This window comes from Balaenoptera acutorostrata, chromosome 7 (genome assembly GCF_949987535.1).
Source record: "Balaenoptera acutorostrata chromosome 7, mBalAcu1.1, whole genome shotgun sequence".
NCBI classification, from domain to species: Eukaryota; Metazoa; Chordata; class Mammalia; order Artiodactyla; family Balaenopteridae; genus Balaenoptera; species Balaenoptera acutorostrata.
In genome coordinates, this window is record NC_080070.1 from 116,880,759 (window position 1) to 116,886,915 (window position 6,157).

Here is a 6,157-nt window from a genome sequence, read left to right on the forward strand (position 1 = left end):
CTCACCAGTGAGGAGAAATCACATCCTGTCCTTTTCTTTGATTTTCCAGAAGAGTTTCAAAATTACATTCTCACTTGACAGACGAGAATAATCTGAGACTATTTTTTAACATGAAAAAGATTATCTTAATTAAAAAAAGATGGAAAGTATTCGATATATATATACCTCTGGTTAATTCATTCACGCAAGGTATATGTGAACAAAGCTTTTCAGAGATGTGAAAGAATTTTTCTCATGAGAACCAAATATAGGAGAATTTTAAATAGAAAACTAGACCATGAGCTCCTAATTAGGGGATGTTAAGTAAGAGTTCCAGAACCTAGGACTAACCTATTCAAATTCTGCATCTGGAGAATGTGAAATTCAACCCAGTTAGGACAATGGTCAGAAGTGACACAGCAAGGTGGCAGCCCGAGGAAGATGGAACTGGCTGCTTTACTCTGCAGCCTCTGTGCCAACTTGGACACTTGTTAATTAAACAGACCTCTGGGCCCTCATGGCAGCCAGAGGCTCTGCAGAAAGAAGGCTGGTTATAAAATATGATTTTTTTTAATTTATAAGAAACATCAAAGGAATTCCATTTTTCAACAGTCCAAATTTTATCAAAAATTGGCTATGCTTTTGCTTGCTCCTGGCAAGTTCACAGCGGTAAGGCAAATCCCTGAATGATGCCCTTCCACTTCTCACCTTTGATGGAGTTAATCCAATTCCTGTTCACCCCTTCTACCAGTGGCTCAATTCCTGCCATTCTGACTCCCCCTCATATGGCAAGATCCCTCTCTAGGACCTTCCTGCCACCTCTTGTCTGTTCCAACTGTCACGGGAGAAATATTTTATTACAGTTTCACATCTCATTCTATCCCTACTCAAAGGTCTCCTTTGTCCATATCTTCAGGATGAGTCCAAGATGCTCTGCTAACACAATGCAGCTTCAGCTCTTCAAGAGATACCCCTAACTCACATTCTAGCCGTTCTCAAGACATTTCTAATTCAACACATCACCACCAAAAAATAATCATTTCTAAATATCCTTTTTCAAGTCCTTATGCCTCTCGTTTGCCTGGGAAGCCGTATCCACCTTTACTCCCTGGCAAATTTCTACCTGTGATTGGAAACCCATCTGAGGTGCACGAGTGCTCCTTCAGGTCCTGGTCTTGGCTCAGCCTTCACACTGGGCTGGAAGACCCCTGACCCCTTTCTAGAGCCTTCTGCAAAGCCAGGGGCTGACACTTCCTGGCAGGTGAGGGACATGCTGGTATTTAATGAAGGAAGGCAGGAGGGGTAGATGGATCTACATTCTGACATTAGCAGGGGAAAGGCTGCAACACTGCAGATGATGCTGACATTAGAATAGCCTTTTTGCTCATTTTGGAAGAACCTTGGCTGTGTTGCATGAGTCTGATCTCTTCCACTGCAAGATTTTTCTAGAGATGCATCATTTTAAAAGTGGGTTACTTAAGGATGCATCATTTTATTTCATGCCAAAAATAAAACATGAAATGGTCACTGGTCTGAAACCTTTACACTTAACTTCCAAAATATCTCAGGAGAAGGGAGTTCTGGAGTTCTCAAGGCTTCCGGGTGTGTGTGTGTGTCTGTGTGTTTCATAACAAAATGTGCTAAGGACTTTCGATTGACACAGGCAAACAGTTCCCCTGAGATTTATTAACAAGCCCTTGTGGAATTGAAAGCTGCTCAGAATAAGTAAACGAACTGTGAGGAAATATTAAGTCAGTAAAAACTTCATTTACAGAACACATGCTTTATTCTAAATTCTGGAAACATCTCATTTTTGCCAGAAAGCTTATGCTACTGTAAAAGCAAATACAAACCTTAAAACAAATTTTTAAAATTTCCCCAGTGAAAAAAGGGTAGAGGTCCCCCGCTTTCTTCCTAGAGTACTTCCTTTAGAAAATGTAGTTGCAAATCCTTTCTCTGTCCCTTTGAGATGCATGTAGACCTTTTAAAAGCTAAATAGGCTTCTCTCCAGTTTTACAATCAAGAATGTTTTTCTTGAGGGCCTGGGAGCCATCTCTTTGGAATGGGTGCTGTATCTCTCCTTCTACTGGGAGGATGAGAGTTTAACCTATGTTTAACTTGGTGCCAGGCTCCAAGTTGTAAAACTACCTGATGGTTATAGAGATAGAAGAAGTTCTAATTTTGCTCTGGATAAAGGCAATTAGTGAATACAGATGGCCATTTTAATTACCATGTTAATTTAGGATAAAGTATGTGTGACAATTTGCGCTACCATATTCTCCTGCTTGAGTTCTAGTCTTCACAAGTATGCTAATTATTTCCTCCCTTCAAGAAGATTTTGAAACTGCAGTGAAATTTCAGAGTCCCACGATATCATTTAAGTGAAGGTAAATCTGTTACTTGTACTGTGATGAGGTGCTTTAACCAATGAGAAGATGGAAGATTAAGTGATCTAACACGATGGGTCGGATTGTCGAATCAAAGATCTTACCAAGGATTAAGCGTTACTAACAATTTCAAGGATACAGTCAGAGACCCGGGACATCCTACACGGCTTCCTAAAGCCGACCTTCCCACCCTGGACACACACTGCCTGACTCAGGCTGAAATGAGGTCTCTAACAGAGATTTGTGGTCACCTCACACAGTGGCAAGAATTCACATCATGAAACAGCTCCATTTTGTAGACTCTGAGAGCTATTTATCTTGTATGACATTCTCTGAAGAGCCAGCCCTCAAAAATCATATTGTTGGTTTGTTTTCCATAAACAATCCTAAACCAGAGATACCCAACTCTTAGCATTCCATAGATAAGGCTTCTCCTTTGATCAAATATCATTATTTTTATTTCCAAGGGGTCAAATTACCAAGTTATTTTTACAAGTTGATCAAACCAAGTCACCAACCTTCTTTTCTTTCCAGAAAAGAAGTATATAACAGATCAACAACTTTAACTCCATCCTGCCCAGGTGGTAACCAGACTAGATGCATATCTGGGTTCTACCACATGATGGCTGTCTGATCTGATCTGTCTTCTCTGAATCATAGCTGTGGATATCAGCATTTAACTTTCTGATTTTTATTAATGTTAGTTGTGATAACTACCACCAGAACCAGGATATCTACATCCTTGAATCAAGTCTCAGCATCTACCACCACCCACCCATAATAGAGACACGAAGTACAGGGGAGATTTTCAAAATTTCATCTCTCACCATCTGCATCGTAACACCTGGAGGATTTTGTGGGGTTTTTTAATATATGGGGCTCCATCCCCAAACTATTCAATCAGGATCTTTAGTGGTAGAACCACCAGGAAACTGCATTTTAAAATTTCCCAGTGTGATTTTTATACATACAAAATCTAGACCACCTGCCCTAAATGGGCATCAGAGTGGTGCACTCTGGTGAAAAAAATCAGACAGTATGTAATACATGTTCATCACAGTTCTCAGCACAGAATATACTCTGAATAAACAATTTTGATGATGAGAAGCCCCAGGAGTCATCCTTGTTCTGCTCAGTGTCATCAGTATCTTAGTTAAGAACTCATCCTGTGGAATCAGGAATCATCATCTCTTTAGGTAAAACTGGAGGTGACAGGGATAAAACAAAAGTAAAATATTTTGGTCCAAAGAAACCTTGCAACACTTTCCTAATAATCTGTTCTCATCAGAAATTTATTGGGACATAGAAGCTGCATACATTTTGACGATGCTTTATCACCCAAAGCCGTGTGGACCAGAGCTAGAATGAATAACTGTCACATTTTGATGGAGCGTTCTTTAATCTCACAGGGCCTGGATATGCAGCTCCTGAAAGTTAGAGGACAGGGCAAAAAAAAATCAGCGAATCACCCACCGCATTTCTCTATGTTTAGCTTTCAGGCTGCAGTAGACACGAGGAAAGAGGACCTGGTTATGAGTCTGAATCCAGGTCCTCTGGGACTTGAACACGTATTTTTCCTTTTATCTTTCTGAAAGTTATACTTCACACGGTGCCTAAACACAAAATAAGGAAATATTCATGAAAACACCTAGCACAGCGCCCGACATGGTAGGCACTCCAGAAAAATAGTTTCCAGGTGCTATTTCAGGGTTAGTTACAGGAAAATAGCATACAATAATATTCTTTCATAATTTTCTTGGCCAAAATTCATTCTCACTTGCTTAGATCTTAAAATGTAGCAAGACTCGAGTGAGAGTGACTGTTAACGCTGGTTTTAAAACTGAATTTTGATCACAACTGACTCTTTCATCCCTCTCCTCCTCCATTTATCACTGAGCTGTGCTTCTTTCTCATCTGACTTTTGGCTCTGTGACTGACCACGGCCTCATTCACACATCAGATGTGTCCTGAGCAGCCTCCATCCACCTACTCCCTTTGGGTCCCTCACTGCCCCACCACCCTGTGACCTTGATCTTGTTGTTTCAGGGGAATACTGGGCTCCTCCAGCCTTTGCTGTCACCTGAGTTCCTATGTTTTTGTCTGACTGAGGATGTGTGTGTGTGTTTGTGTGTGTATATATATATATATATATATATATATATGCACTTAATTTAATGGTATAACATTGTATATAGATGAATTAGTCATTTGAAAGCTTTTCTGTGTACTTTAAAATCTCTGCTGATGCATATTTTATTTGTTTGTGAAGATGAATGCATCTTCAAACTTATTAATATTTTATTTAAGTACTTTTAGAAAAAAACTCCATTTCTCCTTTGTTAAACTTTTAATTCTTAAACAGTTGATTCAGTCTTGATAAAGTGCCTCAGTGATCAGTGTTAAATGCTGCAACTAGTTTTTAAAAATTGTGCAAAAAACTATACAGAAGTACATTTATAGTTGTTTGCTTTTTGACAAAAATTCCAAAGTAATTCAATGGATAAAGGACAGCTTTTCAACAAACGAAGCCAGAAAAAATAGATATCCAGAAGTAAATTAGTAAACTGACCTCTACCACACACAATGCACAAAAAATAACTCAAAGTGAATCATAAAATAAATATAAGAGCTAAAATTATAAAATTTTTAAAATAAAATATAAGAGAAAATCTTTGTGACTTTGGTTTGGGCAAAAAGTTCTTAGATCTGACACCAAATTCATGATACATAAAATAATAGATTGGTAAACTGAACTATATCAAAAATATATAATCTTGTGCTTCAAAAAACATCATTAAGAAGATTAAAGGCGACAATCAGCGATAGGAAGACTCTGGAACTCACCAAAAAAGATATTCCACATCCAAACACAAAGGAGAAGTCACAGTGAGATGGTAGGAGGAGCGCAATCACAATAAAATCAAATCCCATAACTGCTGGGTGGGTGACTCACAAACTGGAGAACACTTATACTACAGAAGTCCACCCACTGGAGTGAAGGTTCTGAGCCCCATCTCAGGCTTCCCAACCTGGGAGTCCTGCAATGGGAGGAGGAATTCCTAGAGAATCAGACTTTGAAGCCTAGTGGGATTTGACTGCAGGACTTTGACAGGACTGGGGGAAAGAGAGACTCCACTCTTGGAGGGCACACACAAAGTAGTGTGTGCACTGGAACCCAGGGGAAGGAGCAGTGACTCCATAGAGACTGAACCAGACCTACCTGCTAGTGTTGGAGGGTCTCCTGCAGAGGTGGGGTGTGGCTGTGGCTCACCGTGAGGACAAGGATACTGGCAGCAGAAGTTCTGGGAAGTACTCCTTGGCGTGAGCCCTCCCAGAGTCAGCCATTAGCCCCACAAAAGAGCCCAGGTAGGCTCCAGTGTTGGGTCACCTCAGGCCACACAACCAACAGGGAGGGAACACAGCCCCACCAATCAGCAGACAAGTGGATTAAAGTTTTACTGAGCTCTGCCCACCAAGGTAACAGCCAGCTCTACCCACCACCAGTCCCTCCCATCAGGAAACTTGCACATGCCTCTTAGATAGCCTCAACCACCAGAGGGCAGACAGCAGAAGCAAGAAGAACTACAGTCCTGTAGCCTGTGGAACAAAAACCACATTCACAGAAAGATAGACAATGTGAAAAGGCAGAGGGCTAAGTACCAGATGAAGGAACAAGATAAAACCCCAGAAAGACAACTAAATGAAGTGGAGATAGGCAATCTTCCAGAAAAAGAATTCAGAATAATCATAGTGAAGATGATCCAGGACCTTGGAAAAAGAATGGAGGAAAA

General features: G+C 40.4%; 1 long non-coding RNA gene across 2 annotated transcripts; it reads right to left on the bottom strand.

Moving 5' to 3' along the window:
• Positions 1-1,807: 1,807 nt before the first annotated feature.
• On the bottom strand, positions 1,808-5,725 carry LOC103000270 (uncharacterized). 2 transcript variants are annotated; one of them, XR_450638.2, is made up of 4 exons: positions 5,587-5,725; positions 3,893-3,979; positions 3,684-3,793; positions 1,808-3,568 (listed from the first exon to the last, which is right to left on the bottom strand). It is a non-coding gene; the product is annotated as an uncharacterized LOC103000270 (long non-coding RNA). The 2 variants fall into 2 exon arrangements; XR_450637.2 differs by having other exon boundaries at positions 1,808-3,793.
• Positions 5,726-6,157: the final 432 nt, after the last annotated feature.